We start from the raw sequence: 20,655 nt of genomic DNA, 5'->3' as shown, positions 1-20,655 counted from the left end.
AAAAGAAATAATAAATATGAAATTATTTCCTAATTCAAAACTATAAACACACATACAGTATTTTGAATATGTGTGTGTAAATATGGTACGTGCTATGACCAAGGTTGCGAATTATTTAATTCAACAATTTGCAATTCAAAAAAATTTAAAATCCAGTTTTTAATCCAAGATGTTTTTAATCCATGATGAAATTTTATTATTATGTAAGTTGGTCGACCATATTGAAGATCGCGTCTCTGAGCAAGCTCTAGTTTAAAATAGTATTTAGAACACGGAAACGTAACAAAAAATTAATTCTAAATCATTTTCTTTTTATAATTATCAATTAAACGCTGGCGTTAAGTGTTTTTTCTTTAAATCCGGTACATATTTTTAGTTTTTTAATACGTATTTCTGATTAAATTTTTTTTGTTTAATCCGGTATTCAATTATTTTTTTAATACCTTATTTTTTTTCACGTTAGTAGTTTTGAACATATGCATATGTGTACAGAGTTAATTTATTAATTATAGCCCACCATTGAGTGGCTTCAGATAGATATAACTTTGTATAGCCTATTAAATAGTTGCAAACATGTTTCCTAATATAATCTGAATTACATTGTTATATTTCCGCAAGAATCTTTGATCTTCACATACACTTCAAAAAATGTATTACTCTTGATCTTGTTTATGCGTGTACCTGCATAAATGCATAAATTTTATAGTGCTCAATATGATTGTAATTTTTGACAAAAATATAATATGTTTTGCGATAGTTTTTTTGTTAGAATTTTTTTTCGTATATATATCTATCAGTTGTTTATGTAAGAAATTTAAAATTTTTACTGAAGATTGTGGGAGAAGTATGCAAATGCAATGTACATTTGTTACCTAATTATAGAGCCAAATATAGTTTCATTAACAGTGGATTAAACTTACGGACGCTGAAATCACTTAATGCTTGTACACAGTAAATTATCTTGAACACTCTTAACAGAGCGCACATTAACATTCTTCTGAGAGCGCCACAGGAAGTTTTAGTAAAAGCTCCAATGCGCACATAATTCTCTCGTTTATGCGCTCTCGCACACTTTGCGGCGCTTTAGTATCTATGTCGGAGCACCTGGCATTTCAACTTAGTTTGCTTGTGCTGTGCTGCAAAGGCTTTGCTACTCTCCATTTGGACTTCGTGTGCATGTTTCCCTATTTGTGATATACGTGCTCGCGCTAGTTCGGTTACCATATTCACTGTTCTTTCCGGAGGGTGAAAGCAGATGCTAATATTAGCAGAAAGTTGTGCGAGTGTAAAGAGGCTTGTGTGCAAGACATTTTCCCATCACAAACAATACTGCAACATTCCATCGACACAGAGCCGATCCATGTTCGAGCTGTAGAACAATTTCAGTTTTCACTTGTGTTTCCGCGTTCACACACATGTCACGGTAGCTGTGCGCTACTTGTGAGCTTTTCAAGTGCTTAGAGTGTGTGAGTGTTTTAAAGTAAAGTCCAGCATACGAGACCAACAAGAAGTTGTGGAACTGATGCATATACTTCATCTGGCGACTTTCAATATTTTGTGTATGCGTGTGTGATTTTCTGCCAGTGACCGTTAAATACTATAAAGTACTTAAAAGGTGTGTCACAAAAGTGAAGAATACGTTCGGAAACACGGATGATGATTGTAAACAGCGCAGAAAAGTATGCTATGATTCTAGGAATGTTTCGTATAAAACCGTAATGGTACAACTCTAATACGTGTAATGTTAAGTCTAGTAAAGTGAGTTGTGGGCTTAATTCTGACGTCTTTACGTGTACTGTAAATTTGACGCCGGTAAAGTGCTTCTTTTAAAACTTGGATCGGTTAACACTGCCAATTCATTCACTGCCAACATGAATAGTAGTTATCATCATCTCACAGATACATCCTGTTCAGCTAACAGCGCTGTCATTGTTTAAAGAATGGCTGTTAATGGACATGTGCTAGATCACTGCTGAAGCTTACATTTCGTCATTTAGCCATTCGGTCATACGCTCGCTGCCATCGCTGCTAATGCTAGTTCAGCTTCGTGTCTTGTATGCCGCTTTGCAGCACCAACAGAGTCCGGCCCTACTCACAGACTTTTCGCGAGAACTCTTTCGTTGTTGGTCTCAGTGCTGCTATTGTGGTTGCAGTTTGGACTGTTGGGCTTGTTTTTGGACTTTGCATCAAATTCAGTTTAGTTGAGTGGTGTCGAGTCGCGGTTGATGCATACGAACGGAAGTGCAGTGAAAACCGTAACACGGAAGTTCAAACAATAACTACTTTTATAATGTTAAAAAATAAGTATAGAAACACAAATTAATACTTATATTTAAATATGTATACAAATTTGGTTACTGTGTTCAATATTTTCCGTTGGAAAAGCATGAAATTGCCAACGGTTCTGGTGTGTTTATATTAATGTTGCATGACCAAGTAGTGCCGCTAAATAAGCCGTGTAATGATTGTATGTTTAATTATATGGGTGATGGTGTTAACGAATTGAAAATGCTCAAAAATTAATAACGAATTTGACAAATGAGATTAAGTGGATGTGAAATGGATATGCATTGTGTAGAAACTGGAAAGTTTTATTACCGAAATAAAGGAGTGTTGGAGCAGTAAAAAAACAGTGAGTGCTCAGCAGTATAATACAAGGTAGGCCCTTCTTCAAAAACAATTAATGAAACAATAATTAAATATTTTGGGCAACATTGTATTTCACTACGAAAAGTGTAATTTTTAAGAAACGTGTAAATTTACACACAAAAACAAAGTATTTATTTCAGTTTATATGGAAACTAAATAGCATGTTACTTTTTACAAAATTTTTTCTTTGAATTCTACCCATTTTTTTCTTTCAAACGAAGTTACTGCCAAAGGAAAATACTAACTTCTAAAGAATAGCAACAATTCAATAAGGAAATTTGTGAAACACATAAACATTTTCAAATATATACGAAAGAGACATATCAATAAGAAAACGGGTTCTATCTATTTATTAAGACATTATGTTGCGACAACACAGCTTTAAAATTTATGAAACTCCTGATAAACACGCTCCCAGAGGATCGAGTATGAGTAGAATCTGAAAATGTATGGTAAAATCAGCTAGGTGGCAAGTTAGTAATCTACTTTTGTATACACACATTTTTTTAGAGTTTCTTTCTAATAAAGTAAAGCCGCAGTTTTAAGGAAATGACGGTAAACAAAATTCTTTCACTTTCACCCATCTATAAATAACACTATAACCATCAATTATTTTTATTTTTTTTAATAAGTCGTATTTCTTACAAATTAAATATCTTCCGACGGCGATACAGGGCATTTCGATTTTGTTAAGATTCAGAATATTTATTTTTTTACTTTTGATCACTTGAAAACGATTTCAAAAGTTCTGTAGAATTACATTAAATACTCTGCAATAATTGCAGTTGAAATTCAAATAAACAAACCTCTAGAATCGATATTTATGAGCGTATATCTAAACATCCCATGGATTTAAATTTTATACAACCTATTAAACATATACATATATTTTTTCAAACCGGTACAATAAATTAGAGCTTTTTAAATGCAAGCAGACGTAATACGGTATAGAGCGGGATGCTTCCGTCCAGCTCATATTAGAGACACATTTGAAACCATTGAAAAATATGCGGTGATAAAGCAGAGTTTAAAAAAATAGCGAAATTTATGGTTTGGAAATGAGTTGTGTTGAAATGATAAAATATTTCAATAAATGATAAGCTTTCCAAGCCCCTTTTTGCGTAATGCAGCATAAATAAAATATTAGCTTACAACCTTCATCATTGCATTTGATATTATTTCAAGAAAATGCAATATTTCAAATGGTGTGGCGAAGAAAAAGTGGAATTTTACTTATTAAATGTCTTTTGCTATTTGGTTTTTGTGGAATATATAAAATCAATTAGCCTCATATGTAAGTCCTTTGGATTTAATTGTGTTTTGCAAATTATCGAATAAATGTATTCGAAAGAGCACTGAGCAAAGAGCACTTGGTATTTTTTTAAACGAACAATTCTAGTAGAATTTAAATCAGAGTTCAAATTTCAACAAAAAATAATAATAAAAATTAAATAAAATATAGTAAAATAGAATAATATATAAAATAAAATAATATAAGATATCATAAAATAAAATGTAATTAAATAAAGCAAAATAAAAGTAAATAAAATAAAAACAAATGTTTAATGTCAACTAAAAGAAATCTAAAGAAATGCAATGAAATTTATCTTGATATCAAATTTTATATTTGGTTTTATATTAAATTATAAAAAATTTATTAAAATAATAAATATTTTTTAGGAACATTTATAAACCTTTTTCCAATTAGTACGGTTTGCAAGTCGAACAAGTATTTTAATAACAAATATTGCTGCCTTGATATATGTCAATTGTCAAATTTTGTAGGAAATATACCGATTCCCAATTAGTTCAAAACATATGTCAATGTAATTTGGATCGTCAGAATAAACATACATTTGCATTTTGTTCTGGTTCTCCTTAAAAAAATATTGGCACTCGCTTTTTAAACCAATTGGAAGTGGAGTTTTACGCAGCGCACATCTCCACTGTGTTTGAATACCCCTTGGCACAGTAAGTTACAACATAAAGTGCCACTTAAATCCCAGCATGAAATACAGTTATTGTTTGTTCCTATTCGCATTCGTACATGTATGGAAGTACCGATCGCATATTTTAAATTTAGCAATCATGAATGAGGCATAAGTTTATGCATTAATAATGTTTAAGTATATTTGTATTTGTGTACTTGTGAGCATGTGTGAGTAAATGTACTTTGCGGCAGCAAGAATGACAACAATGGCGGCGTGTAGCTAAAGTAATGGAAATACAAATACAACAACAACACGCGCAAAAATATTAATATAATAACAATAAAAGCGGCAAAAGAAGAGGTACCGCACTAACGTTTACGTGCCACAGCCACACTTGTGCGCCCTCCGCACCCTCCTCACCCAACGAAATTGCCCACTGCCAGCTTGCTAGCTGTTTTGCCGTGCTGCTAGCGCTGCTGTTGTTGACGATAATAATAACTGACTATAAAAATTGGCTCATTGTTATTTTATATAATGACGGTAGTTAGTTATGAAGGGAAAAAAGTGGTGTATATGTATATGTATGTCATCTTGAGCTCAACTAGGCATATACGAGCTCGGATATACCATATATTATATTATAAGCGCGTTTGTAAATTTGTGTCAAATATATACTTATATATATTTAACGTTTAAGTAAATAATGCACTTGCATACAAATTGTCTACTGCTATCGATTCGCAAATACTTGCATGCAGATACTTTTATGCAAAGCTTGCAGTCTGTTCGTGTACTAAGGAATGCGTCTAAATGTATTAGTGACATTGGCACATCTACTCAGTTATTTTAGTTTTGTTATACAAACATAAAATGCCCATAGAACTATTAAGAACTATTTCAAATGAAACCCTTATTTCAAATACACATAATTATTTATATATCTTATTTGCATTTAAATAAGATTGCGAAAATCACAGGATGTCAAAAATATCAGGTTATTGATTTTTATTTTCATTAAGGAAATCATCCCTGAAAATATTGCAAAGAAAACACTTCAGCCATGTCAGTTTAGTTACTGCTATTTCTGTTCGAGATAAAGTATCTTTAAGAATTTTTTATTCTAGATATTAATGGTATTTAACTACTACAAGAAAAGACAAATCTTTTTCTGACCCAAAAATCGAGGAACAAAAAAAAAAACAAGAAAAAACGTCAACTCGTTCAGTTTGTATGGCAGCTATATGCTATAATAAACCGATATCGTCAATTCCAACAAATCTGTAGCTTGTTGGAGACAGAAGGCACCTGTACAAACTTTCAGAGCGATATCTCAAAAATTGAAGGACTAGTACGCGTATATACAGACAGGCAGACGGACATGGCGAAATTAGTTCAGCTCATTTCGCTGATTATTTATATATATATTTTATAGGGTCTTCTGAATAGTAGAGTAGTAGTGTTTTAGGGTAGTAACCTTAACTAGGTACTGTCAAGTTTTCATAATACAAAGTGCAGGTTTCTCTGCTATTTTTATTTTAATTGAAAAAGTGAATTTCGCTCCTTGAACCATTGTTTTCTGCTGGAAAAAACGCTATCAAACGTGTGATCAATGGCAAAAACCTGTTTGATTTCCAAAGGAAAATCTGATACGTGTGTATATTTTTGAATTTTTATGGAATTATCTTTATTTTCTAACCCGTACATTCCATAACCTTTAATAAGAAATATTACTTTGTGTTTTTGGATCGATTGGACATCGAAATCTAAGTTAGGCAAAATACTTTTCAGCACGTAAAATATGTATAAAAGATTCTAGGAACACCCCATTTTGCAAAATACTGCATTTTTGGAATATCTGAAACCCGGAAAGTAAGGACTTTTTAATTATATTTTCTTATATTGCTATGAAAAAATCAAATAAAATATTTTAAACTTTAAAACCAAAAAGTTCAACCTGTCTATTTACCAAAACTGGGGCAAGAAGAATTCACACTGCTTCTTTAAAACGATTTTTTTCTGAATTAATGTACGCCCTTACGCATTAAAAAAAATGTCTGATTGCTTATTAAGATTTTAATATTATTAATTATTCTACTCGCATTATGTGATATACTTTTAGCTCACTTTCTAAGTGAATTTTTTTAGGAAATTACCGTCAACTTATCACATTACTTAAATAACGAAGGCATTATATGCTACTACTCGCAATTTCCTTCATTTTTCATTTTCTCTATCTTTGTTTGCATTTTTTATCTATATTCCTGCGCTACTGCCTCGTTTCGTATCTACTCTATTATTCCGTAAATTTATATTTTTCTTCCTTTGGAAGGTGGGTAGGCGTCTCGCCACTTTCTTACTCGTATATGTTAATAAGTGTTTTTGTTGTCATTGTAACTGCTACTGCTCCATCATTGTCGTTGTAACACTACTTTTGTTTTTGGTTTATTTTATTCTTTGTGTTTTTTTTACTGGCGTTGCCCTAGTTTAAGTGGTCGCTAGCTGGGTCGATCTGTCCGGTGCATGCAGCTTGGTGAGCGGTATATAGGCGTTAAATGCACCGGGGCGTGTGGTGGTTAGGGCTGCTATAGGTTGCTGTGTTGGCTGAAAGACAGACTTAATGGCAGGTTAACTGGTCACAACAATTTTTTGGTGGAGGGTTTGTGGAACTAAACTCGGCCGAATAGAGGCTAGTGTGTACTGCACACACACGTCTACGTACATATGTACTCCACATTGAGCCACATTGTGGTAGAAATTGTTGCTGATTTTTTCGGTCGTTCCACTATCGAGTTGGTAGCAGAACCACCGCTACCTTTATGAAAATCAACAGCAACAAAAGCATTGCCACAAAGTGTTGCGTTCAATATACAAATACTTGCACATACCACTTTTGTCGATGTTTTAGTGTAGTGGTATCCATTTGCCATATGCAAAGCAAAAAATGCAATAATGTGTGCGAACGAGCGTATAAGTAACAGAGATTGAGCGGCGGCCAGGGCGGTGAAAATAAAAATTTACAACAGAAACGGAAAAGCGTAAATGATGTATTACAAAAAAAAAAAAATCTAAAGAAAGCGAATGAAAGTCCACTGTTACGACGTTAGTTCTCTATGCCGCCTTTACATACTTCAAAACTATCGCCACCCCTCTAACCCCGCAATTCACTCCACTCCCACAAAGACTGCTAATTTTATTTATATATATACTACATATCTATATAGCTATATATCTATATATATAAATATATTTATATTTAAAGAGCATGCAATTCAACTGCGCTCGTACGCCCGCAACGGTAACTTGTATGGGTTTAGTGCAATAATGTTTGTTGACGAAGGTTTGTGCACAATATAGTGACATTCAAGGGGTCGGTTGGGGCAGAAGGCGTTGAGGTGTTTTTGTTGCATAATAAAATGGAATAAAGCCATCAAGAGTAAATGAGTGACATAATGTGGGGTAGTAATGCCACATTATGGTCAACACACATTCGTATATTTTTCGAAACTTGTGTGTATGTGTGACAGTGCATGTGAGCCACATGGTTTGTGTAGAGGTGTAAGAGCATTTACTTCCTTTCTTCTCTTCGTGCGCATAGTTTTCGACACTTTTGTTTGAGGCCATTTCCTTTCATTGTGTAAAGGGCATATAGCGTGGTAATTTGCAAATTTGGTATGCACAACCAAACCTGAAAACTATCTGCATATGCATATAGGCAAATATGTACATATGTATTTACTTATATGCAGTCATGCAATTCGACTGCAGTAGCGCACCTTCCTATCAGTTTTTATTTGCATAGTCTTTATTATTTTAAGTTTAGTTTGTTTTTAAAAACATATTTGCGTTACCTGCCCGCTTGATCGGCTAAGGCTTTTCGTAGCAATTATGTTATTTCTGGTTGTTTAATTTATTATCAATTAAAACAAAATATTAAATATATAAAAAAAATGTGTTACCTTGGGAAAATTTTCCATGCACGTTTACATTTAGAGACAAAAGCTCATCGCCAATAACTGAGAACAGGATATATAACATAGTTATATAGAAATAAAACATAACCTACTAATTAATCGAACACTTTTTTGGGCCTTTTTATTCAAAATACTTTTTTGTAGACCCATAGATATAACGGATTTGGTTTTCGACCACAATTCTGAATAATACATTCGTTTTTTTAATCTTTCTTTGGCTTTTGATTTTCAACTAATTAAATTTTTTTTTCCCAGTGCTACACTTTTCATAAAATTTATTTTTGACGATAAAACAAGAAAAAGTTTTAACTTTTGCTGCATCGAAACTATAATACCCTAAACAGGTGCATTTTTTAAAGCCTAAAATTTTTACATGTCAGCCATATGCTATAGTGGTTCGACCTGATCAATACTTTTGGTGTTTTTTGCGATAATAATCTATGCTGAATTTCGTGAAGATATCTTGTCAAATAAACTAGCTTTCCATTAAAGGACTTGACTATGACCTTGTAAATAAAACAAAAAAATTTTAATCTTCATCAAAATTTATTTTGTTGCTTTCAAAATATGCTCTGTCTGAAACGTTACACATATGCCACCTCTTTTTCCAATAATCGAAACATGCCTTGTAAGCGCTATCCGGGATCGCCTTCAGTTCCCTCTGCGTATTTTCTTTTACGGCCTCAATCGAGTCGAAACGGGTTCCACGGAGTGGTAATTTGAGTTTCGGAAACAAAAAAAGTCGGATGGGGCCAAATCTGGTGAATACGGTGGTTGATCGATGGTATTGAATGAGTTTTTGGTCTTAAAATCGTTCACAACTACAGCTGGCTGCTTCACGATTTCCTTTGACTTCTTTTATGTTATCGTCAGTGGTAGACGTCGAAGGACGACCGGAACGAGGCATGTCTTCGACGGTTTCTCGACCAGTCGTAGACTTGGGTTTTCGATAGAATAGGTTCATCATTTTTAACATTCGGAATGATTCCGCACACGAAATTTGGTTCGAAACACAATAAATATTTTTTTCCATTGTAAAATCGCAAAACACTACTGGTCGACTGATTTCAACAGCTGCTGCAAGCATACTGGTTGACGAATTGCGCATTTTTACATACTAATTAAGGACAGTGTTACCAACTTAACAAAAAAAAAAATTCTGAAAAATATTCAGCAGTTTAAATGACAATTTCCAGTCACAATGTATATAAGGATATTGGTAACTATAAAAGGTTATGGATCAATTGTACGTACATCGTAGAACTACATTCTCCGCTATCTGTTTAACATGTATTAACCGGTTGAGTTGGTTAAACATAAAATTCGAGACAATTTTAACATTGAATAGGAACTTTACCTGCATTCATCGAACTCAATTCACTGAAACTGGTTATATTAAAAATCAAAATTTCCGTGCGTGGGAAACAGAAAGTCCATTGGAATTATTTGAAAACAAAAATTGACGTCAATACTTCTCGGATGCGTCAATAAAGATATGTGGAAATTGTCTATATAATAATTGGAAAAACTACGCTTATTATAAGATGCTTGGAAAAAAAATTATTGAAATAATTTAATATCTTCCCCTGTTCCTAATATTATGAATATATATCCTGGTTTCCATAGACTAGCGAATTTTTAAGTAGTTATTTCGATTAAACCTTCCGTTCTTTGTTTGAAATTTCAATTGTTTAGAAAATACTTATATACAAGTATCTTGATAAAAATGATGCACTAGCAGAGCTTAACCAGTTATAATATGAAAATATTTTCCATAAGTTGAAATATAATTGATGAATCTATTTAACGGATAATTTTAATAAAATAAACACAAATGAAGTTCTTCGAAAAATATATATAAGTATTTCTAAAAAATTATGCTTGAAGGGTCCATTTGACACCTGTTTGCTTACGAAGCGAAAAGTTTGTCCGGCGATTTTTACAATGGAATATTGGTTCCAATGGAATCACGGCTACCGAATCATTTAAAATGTTGCAGATGTGTTTTGGGAAGTCTTCTTTATCACGAACACAAGTATTTTAGAGGCACAAAGCATTCAGTGAAGGTTAAGTCATCGGAAAATTGTCTCATGGAGATAAAGAAACAGTGCTTGAAAATCGTCGTTTTGGCATCAGAGAGAGATATTAGAGGAGCTCAACACTTTTTTGGATCGACTTAACACATTTGGGTTAATATTTTTGGTATAAAACGTCGAGTAGGATTCGCAGATGAGATGATTGACAACGAAGCTACCCTACATTTATCATTCTTGGTGATGAGATGTGGGTTTATGAATACGACGTCGAAATTGTCCAATAATCTATATATTTTAAAGGCGACAATAAAGATTTGTAATAAAATACGGGAAAATATATAGCCTTGACAGACGGCAGCGTTAAAAACTATTAACTACATTATTCGGGATTAATTCTGGAGTAACTACAGCTAACTCCATTGCTAAATCCAAACATAACTATCAAAATTTTAGGGAGTTAGTGGCATTTTCCTTAGCAACATTGTTAAAAATTGACAGCTGTATTGTATTGTGAATGAAAAATAACCAACACTGACACTTGTTTTTTAAAAATAATTGTAATTGTAAACAAGAAAAGACGAATAGAAAGAAAAAGTAAGTAACTTTTGTATTTAGCATATTTCTTTTGAGTCAAAATTATTATATTATATTTTCTTTGTTTCAATTTGAAGTGTCACTAAGAAAGAAGCGTTCAGAATGAACACTCCACGATGGAATGGAGCTGCTGCAATGAATGAAATTGCTAAATGCCAATCAGCTGTTCACTAACTCGCATTGCTGTTGAATGCACTTATAAATTTGGATCTGATTAAGTTCACAGTGAATCGGGATTAACGCTGCCGCCTGTCAAGGCTATTAGTTCTTAATATTTTGCGCTGCTTGTCGCTCACTTCCACGAATTAGTGACACACTTTTATACATTTAAATCGTCTATTTCATGAAAAATGGAAACAGTAATTTTAGTCAGTCTTAGTTCAGTCTTAATTCACTGACCCACTTATGTTGTTGGTTCGATAAACTTAATTATTTCATTATTTTATTTTCCCTGTCCATCCTTTTTATGATTGTTCGCACTTCAACCACAACGCGTACAGAAAGTTTTAATACATTAATTTTTACATTTACCCAACTAACTTATGCCACCATATTTTTTTAACTTTTTTCATTTTCTGCTTTTTTTCTTGCAGCTAAGGGCCGCATACGTGCAGAGCAGCATTAACTGAATCGGAATTGAATTGAAAAGTTTTAATGTGTGCTTGTTTTGTCTTCACCAACATTTGGATTTTATACTCGGAAAAGTTGAGAGCACAATAAAGAACTACGAAAAGACTTGTGCAGGTTCAGAAACAGAAGAGAATTGAAAAGAGAATTGCAACGAGAGCAACAACAACCACTAACAGCACTTAAGCAGGTAAACCATAAAAATAATTAAGCAAAAAACCTAAATTGAAAATATCAACTATATGGGATTGAAACAACAACAATAACTTTTGAAAATAAACGAAGCTCAATAGACTGAAATAGAGTCCAAATATTTTACCGTAATGCAATGCAATTAATAAACATATCAGTAAAAATATTCAAAACGAAAATAAAGATAAATGAAAACACCACTTAAATATAATACCAGTTTACCCTTTTAGTGCAATAAATAGCTTAAATATAGAGGATAATTAAAATATCTACATGCGAAATTCACATTTAACGAAACTTCACCACAAAAACCAAAAAAATTGGGATTAAAATTTGAATACAATTCGACGATGAAAATAGATAATAAATAATACCATTCAAGCTTATAAAATTATTGAATATTAGAATTATGAAAATTTCGTAAACATTCACAAACTAAAATTTATGGCATTAAAATAACTACAAACACAATAAAAGCAACCAAACTAAGAATTCCATCAATATATTGAAATAACGAAATGTGTGCGAATATAAAAAACCATACAGCACAATAAATGCCAAAAAACAACGACATGAAACATATTTTAAAAACTTTAGCCCCGATCGAAATCGCTCAGCCAAATGCGATAACAAATACTTACGAATAGCTCACAAAAACTGTAAAACGTACAATTGATCACTGGAGTTATTTAATTCAGCTTTCGTTGATGCAAAACCACGATAGGATTTGTAGAGCAAAATGGCTTATAAACATAATGAACGGAAGATATTTGCATTGCTGCTGAAAATAGCAGTAACAAGTGAAGTAACGGTAAATCATTAATAATAATCGAAGAAATTATCAACTCACGTGTAAGGACGAGTCATTATCAAATACGAAGGCAAAAAAAGAGCAAAATAGCTATCGAAAAAGCAATAATAACAACACTATAAATAGTTTGTGACTTTAACGTGACTAAAAATCAGCAATGAAATGTTCAGTTTGGTTTACTGGTGTGTGCGTATGGACCATATGAATGTAGTTCGACAACAACAAAATTCAATTTAAAACAGAACAATAAGAAGCATAAAAAACAAGACGAAAATAATAAACTTAGTGCGTTACAAGTGTTTGCATTTCAATGTCAGTACGCTAATTACACAACACGCGGAATTTTATTCATTTGCGCTAAGAGGTGAGTGGAAAGAGCTAATTGTTAATTTACTAAAGGTGCAAGCATTTTCTTATTTGTGTCTATGAGTTATGATCTGTGGTATTATTGAAAAATGTTTACAATTGTATTTATAAGTGCAATGTTTCCGATGTCGAGCTGCCAAATAATTTTTCTTACTTTTCGATTTGTTGCACAGAGATATATTGCGATCGGCGCTATAGATGTTAAAAGGCTTAAAACTAATTGGATACGTTTTGATCTTATATGTTGAATATCCATTTTTTTCTTCAGTTTTGTGTTCTTAAATTATTATTTATGATAGTAAAAGTTAAATATTTCAATAATGACTGAAGCAGAAAAAGTCCGAGATTGGGAAATTAAATAATCAAAAAAAAAGGAGGAAAAAATAATATCAAATGGAAACTATTTCAGACATTGAATCAAAATTTCAAAGTATGAATATTAAAATGAAGCATTGATAGTTGCTCATTGAAATAACAATGGGCCTAATAAAGAAAACACGGTTTTTTTGTTCAAAACTGGCTTTATTGATCAATATAATCTCCATCAAGAGCAACACAATTATTCCAGCTCCGCTCTAACATTTCAATACCATTTGTGTAGATTAATTTGTCTTTTGTCTCAAAATAGGCCTGAAATTCAGTGACAACCTCTTCATTTGAGCGAAATTTCTTACCGCCAAGGTGAGTTTGAGGTCTGCGAACAACCGTTGCTGTTTTTGGTCAGCAGTCAAAAAACGCAGCATCCGCTTTGAACAGAGCTTTCTCATGGACAAATGCTCATGCAATATAAAGCCAAAACGTTCTTTTGAAATCATTACGATGTCAGCTATGTCACGCAATTTCACTTTCATTCAGAACGATTTTGTGGATTTTTTTTTATGATTTCTGGTGTTACAGCCTCATTTGGACGCCTAATGTGGTTTGCATCATTAGTGTCTCTACGACTCTACTCAGCACACCAAAGTTTTATTCTGGTTTCTGATGGTTCAGAATCCCCATAACACTTTTCAAGCCATTGCTTTGCTTGAACGGTATTTTTTCGCATCAAGAAGAAGTGTAAAATTAAGACACGAAATTCTTTATCGTCCATTGTTTTTATAGTAACAAAAGTAGCGTCACTCTTAGCACAATAACTCTCAAAGTAATGAATAGAATGTCATGAAATTAGCAGCTATTTTTTTGAAGGTTAGTACTAACTGAAAATGAGCTGAATTTCATTAAGTGTTCAAATTTCCTTTGAATATAAATAATATCATAATCAAAATTATTAAAAATATTGCAGTGTTTAATTATATATTAGATAAATGTGAATGTGACTATTGTCAATAAATTTGGTATTTTCAGTGCTAATATAATTCGAATGCTTCTTAACCTATAGTTACAATAAGAAGAAAAGGAGAATAATGTGCCCTCTTTTAAGAAAAAAAAATGTTAAAGAAGTATCAAATTCGATTTCGATTAATTTAGTTGCCGTGATAAAACTGTACGTCAAAATGGACTTTTTTGTGGGTATTGGACCAAACTAATTTTTCAAAAGACTTAGTAAAAGAAATTAGCTCCAAAATATTTGCATTCGAGTTTGGGAATTTAGTTTATCACGTAATCATATATCATAGAAGAGGGAGGAATGATGAACATAACCCTGATGATGAAGACGAAGAAAAGAGTGATGATTCCAAAAACTTTTAAATTTCATTTTCATAAACATATACTTGTAGATATTTATCGTATAAACATTTTTCCCAAAATTTTTATAAAGAAAATTTATAAATACAAACACAATACAATAAAATAGACGTTTAATCGGCGAAAATTCGAAAATCGCTTCAGTAACTCTAAAAATATATATATATCTTTTTTTTTTCGAAGATACCACTTTGACCCTTTAAAGAAGCTGTTGTATATATAAGTTTGGATTATTAAATATTATATACCATTAAAAAGCAATATTTCTTAATTTCAAAAAACTAAAATTTAACACAATGAGAACGACGTCAATAAATATAGATAGTTGTAAGGCAAACGCATCTGTTTCTGATGTCATCAAAATTTTTGAAAAATCCTTTCCTTTAATTAAATCATACCATATTTGCTCAAACTTGAAAAGAAACAACATTTATGTAAGTGAAGGTGTCAGTTTGTCATAAGGGAAGGAGACTATGACAGAGCATTTTGTTATTGGATCATGCTTTTGAATAAATATTTACATTAATTAGAAAAAATGTTAAAATTATAAATTTTTATCAGTTTAATAATCTTCAATAATTATTGGTTAGAACAAATTTTAAAAGATCACATTCCATTTTCATAGTCCACTGTACAAAAAGCGGAAACCTATATTTACCATAATCAAATATGGTTTATGGTACATTTTACCATATTTTCAAATCCGATATTGACACCCGAATGAGTAAAAGCTCGATATACATTGTTACCTTCAGAGAGAGGGTGTTAGAATTAATAATTAATTCAATTTTATTATCGTTATGAAATTATTCACTAAAAGTTTATATACACAGCTGTTTATATATTGTATATAGTTGGTTTATGTACCTAAAGTTATAATTATTGTATTTGTCTATTAAAATTAACCAATTTATAAACGATAAAATTAAATTAAAAAATATAAAGTAATTACCAGAAATTTATTCCTGTATATTTAACCATGCGTGCATATGTCTAACTGAAATAAATGTACATCTCTATATATTTAATAACTGAGGTATATGCACAATTTTAATTGGAATTATAAATTTGTGAAATAAATTGGAAAGGAAAGGAAATCATGTGAAATTGTATTGCATATATTTCGAAGCTTTCATATATATCTGAACACAGGCATAAACCGACTATCGACATCAAACTGTACGAAGTTAATTTAAAGTACAATATTTGCACATGAAAGCGTCAAATACTTGTATATATAATATACCTATAATACAAGGCATACAATATACAATTTTATATTGCTAGACTGCAGTAACGGAGAGCGTTGGGGGTGTCGGTGAATCATGGAATCAATAACTTTTCGTGCAAAATAGTATATTAACTTCGCAAAAACTAGGGTTAAGTTTTTTACCTAGTTATTTGAAATACCTTACTTATCAGGGTGGTCAGAGTACTGCTGTGAGGTGAATTTGTTCGTAATATGTAAATTCTTTTTTTATTCTTCCAAAACAATTTCTCGGCCGATAAAATTCGCTTTTGCCAACCGCTTTTTCCAGTCCTCGATCTTTTGAGTTTGTTGAAAAGCCAGAAGACCCACTGAGCGAAATCAGGCGTTGTTGTACATCGGTTGTTCGCCCGTATTTCCAGCCACTTTAGACGAATAGATTGGCGCAAATGACACATAACGTTCAAAAAATATTTTTTGTTAACAGGCCCGGTGGAAGGAATTCATAGTGCATCACACCACAATAATCAGCTCATTTTACCTTTTGATCGCAATAGTATAATTTCGTAATGAATTAATGTAAAGGGTGTTTTTTAGACGTATAGAACTTTAAATTACAATAAAACAACGATGGATTATTCGATTGACATGAATTTTATTTATCCGAAAGATAACCTTGTGGCATTAAATTTTAAATATGATTTCTGTCATATGACCGCCACGGCTGGCTCAGATGTAGTCCAATCTGGACTTCCAATTTTCGATGGCTTTTTCCAACATTTGTGGCCGTATATACACGTCGCAATAACACGTCGAATGTTGTCTTCCAAATGGTTAAGCGTTTGTGGCTCATGCGCATAGACCAATAACTTTACATAACCCCACAGAAAGTAGTCTAGCGGTGTTAAATCACAAGATCTTGGAGGCCAATTCACATTCCAAAACATGAAATTAGGCGGTCACCAAACGTGGCTTTCAATAAATCGATTGTGGCACGAGTTGTGTGACATGTTGCGCCATCTTCTTGTAACCACAGCTCCTGGACATCATGGTTGTTCAATTCAGGAATGAAAAAGTTAGTAATAATGGCTCTATACCGATCACCATTGACTGTAACGTTCTGGCCATAATCGTTTTTGAAGAAGTACGGACCAATGATTCCACCAGCCCATAAAGCGCACCAAACAGTCAGTTTTTCGACATACACTTGAGGATTAGCTTCACTCCAAATGCGGCAGTTTTGTTTGTTGACGTAGCCAGAAGTGCGCTTCATCGCATCATACGATAAAATGAATGTAGTGCGCGATACGTACTTCGCACAGAACCATTATTTTTGAAATAAAATTGCACTATTTGCAAGCGTTGTTCAGGCGGTGAGTCTATTCATGATGAATTGCCAAACCAAACTGAGAATAAATCACTTGACAGCTGTTAAATCGGTCACCATCTTGAACAGTAAGGCCAACTTAAAGTTCTATACCTCCAAAAACACCCGTTAGAAAAATTAAAAATTATTAAACTGATCGGATCGCGATCAAGTATTTAAGTAATTGTGGTAAAAAACACATAACTCAGTGATGTGTGAACCTACACAGTCTGATGGCATTTATGATTGTTTCCAGTTTCTCAGCAATGTTTTCGGTTAATGCTTTAGACTGCGCATACTAGTCAGTATGAGTAATATTAATTTGTACATGTGGATACAAACTTCGCGGTTTGAAAAAATATTTATAATGTTGACTTAACTAAAGACATGCTCTATAAAGGTTGGTTTACGACGCGCTGACTATTCACGTTTTATTATTTATCTCTTAGCGTGGTTTCCCAACAATAGTTTTTTTTTTTAATTTTGCCACGATTCTGACGAAACTAAAAAAGTTATTCGAAAACTGTATATTGTCATTGATTCACAAAACATTAGTTTTAGATTAAAAAACCATGGTCATTTTGAATTAGCTGTATTTTTTTCAGAATTTGAATATTCAAAAAAGTTCTGTCTAGTCATAACTGGGGTTATAAACAATAAGTAAACAAATAAGGAAGGATTAAGTTCGGGGCTAAGTTCGGGTTCATACTCTTGCAACTTGCAAGGATCAATACCCTCAGGTGTTGGCACAACTTTATATTAAATATTAATAAAATAACAAAAATATTATCTCTAGAGTTTCAATACTAGAACCCACACACTAACCGATATCTTCGGCAAAAAGTCAGCCATATGCACACGTGTCTATATATTTGGCGTCTGCACCTTTGAAAGATTATAGTCCGAAAGGTTTGTTAGGATTAAAATAAATAAAAACATTGTATGTGTAATTCGTAGACTAAAATCATACAATACATTTTCGGCGCTAAACTGATCTGTATCCTATATTCTACATTCAGTTAGTTTTACTAGAGTATAAAACCATCCGGAAAATATTCTATTAGGTATATGAGAGATATTAGTAGTACTGACACGATTTTATCTGTTTTTGGTAATATCCCATATTTTTAGCAGATAAAGATGCTCTCTGAGTTTCAATAAGGTACCTCACATACCAAGACCAGTATATAGATTGTAAAGTCAGCAGTATGTTTGAAAATCCTGATACAAGTTATAGGCTAGGTTATAGAGACCAAGGACAAATTTTGACCCGATTTTATTAATTTTAATCACAACAAGAAAAAACGTTAACTTCGGTTGCACCGAAGCTATAATACCCTTCACAAATACAAAGGCCCCTTACAGGAACTTGATTCTGAACGTTCAATTTGTATGGGAGCTATATGCTATAGTCACCCGATCTGAATAATTTCTTCGGAGATTAAATTGTTGCCTTAAATAATGAGAGACTAGTGTGTATATATAGATACACACAGACAGACATGGCTAAATCAACTCAGCTCATCATGCTGATCATTTATATATATATTTTATAGGGTTTCCGACGTTTCCTTCTGGGTGTCACAAACTTCGTGGCAAACTTAATATACCCTATTCAGGGTATAAAAATGCAACATTATTTGAAAAATACGCTCTCTCAATTTCATTAAAATAACTCCCACATTTAATTCAACTCTTGACAAAAAGACATAACATTATCAGGAAATTACTCTTTTCGAATTTCAATATTATATCTCCGGCTTTTACCGGTATGGACGGTTGAAAGTTAGTAATAGGCATGGAGCTAACGTATTCTTTATCTGGAGTTTTGAAAAGTTTCGGTCGGACGAGTTTTAGATGCAAGATTGCATACCTTAAAACCACTATTTGAGCCTATCCAGATATATTCATTATTGATTTGCATACTGGAAAGTGAAAGAATCAGATGGAAATTAATGGTGTGTTGTATAGGAAGTAAACGGGGATGTAGTGTGATATGTGATTTCACCTAAATGTGGGCGGTGCCACTCCCATTGTCCAATTTTGACCCCGGTTCCTATAAAGCCCTCATGTGTCCTACTGGGTGCAAACTTTAATGTCCATGGCGAATTTAGTTATTTATTTATCGCGCTTTTTAGTAGTAGCACACAGGTACCCCTTGCCACTGCTATCCCCTGTGCCAAATTACAGTTTTATATCTAAATTAAGTGCTTAATTATGGCATTTTATAAGTTTTTGATGAATGGTGTTTTGTGGGCGTGGCAGTGGTCTGATTACCTTCCTTACTTTCTTACTTTTTTGCCAAGGAACATGTGTACCAAGTCATTAGGATATACACATTTTTACTCAGCTTACAGCTTTTACATATAGACGGACGGACGTACAGATGGACAGACGGGCGACAGATATCCGGATTTCAACTCGTCATCCTGATTATTTATATAGTTATAACTCCATATCTATCTCGATTAGTTTTAGGTGATACAAACAACCGTTAAGTGAACAAAACTATAACAATCTGTAGCAACATGTTGCAAGAGTATAAAAAGACTGAAAACAACCTAGTTTTACCTCAAAATCATGAAAATGTTTATGTGTTATTTAAATCTTATTCTTTCTTATCAAAACTGAAGAGGCCCATGAAAGGAAGACGCTACGCTACGATTGAGGACATAGATCGTAGGAGGAGCTGAACAAGATCACAAAAAATTACTATTTTAAGTACTTTGAGGATTGTAAAAAATAAGTGGCATAAGTGCATTATATCTCAGGGTGATTACTTTGAAGGGGACAAAAGAGATATTCATATATTATATAAATAAACAATTTCTTAAGAAATACAAAATTCGCGATAGTTTTTGAACAGATCTCGTAAAGTTACATAAAATCTCTTCTTCATGACTTCGCCCATACTCGGAGTATCAATTAGGTTCCAAATTGTTCTTATCACACATTCACACTCACAGAACAATATATAATATATATGTACGTACTACCCTTTATTGTGATATCCCACTTATTGTTCAATAGTTCAACGAATTTTGTATAGATGCCCGTGTGATTGCTATCGAATACGGCTCTTAATTTTATTAGTGTCTTTTAATTATTTTGTTTGCGCAACGTGTGTCTTCAGATATAAATAATATTATAAGGGAATAAGAGTATACATATGTACATTTTTAGATTTTATGTTGAACACCTGTGTTTATTTTTGGTCTC

At 32.7% G+C, this 20,655-nt stretch overlaps 1 protein-coding gene across 3 annotated transcripts in view; it reads left to right on the top strand.

The window, feature by feature from the left end:
• Window positions 1-1,417: 1,417 nt before the first annotated feature.
• Window positions 1,418-20,655, top strand: part of shakB (shaking B) — a 343,238-nt gene continuing 324,000 nt past the window's right edge. Inside the window, exons 1-3 of one of the 3 annotated variants that reach the window (XM_070109380.1) lie at window positions 11,024-11,181; window positions 11,259-11,549; window positions 11,775-13,175. The gene's annotated coding sequence lies outside the window, so the exon portion shown is untranslated. Of the gene's footprint in view, window positions 2,659-11,023; window positions 11,182-11,233; window positions 11,550-11,774; window positions 13,176-20,655 lie in introns of those variants that run through there. The other 2 variants (XM_036371860.2, XM_070109381.1) reach the window with 2 other exon arrangements.

The sequence above is a fragment of the Bactrocera oleae genome, chromosome 5, assembly GCF_042242935.1.
Source record: "Bactrocera oleae isolate idBacOlea1 chromosome 5, idBacOlea1, whole genome shotgun sequence".
Lineage (NCBI taxonomy): Eukaryota > Metazoa > Arthropoda > Insecta > Diptera > Tephritidae > Bactrocera > Bactrocera oleae.
The sequence above is the reverse complement of the archived record's forward strand: the minus strand, read 5'-3'. Positions and strand labels throughout refer to the sequence as shown.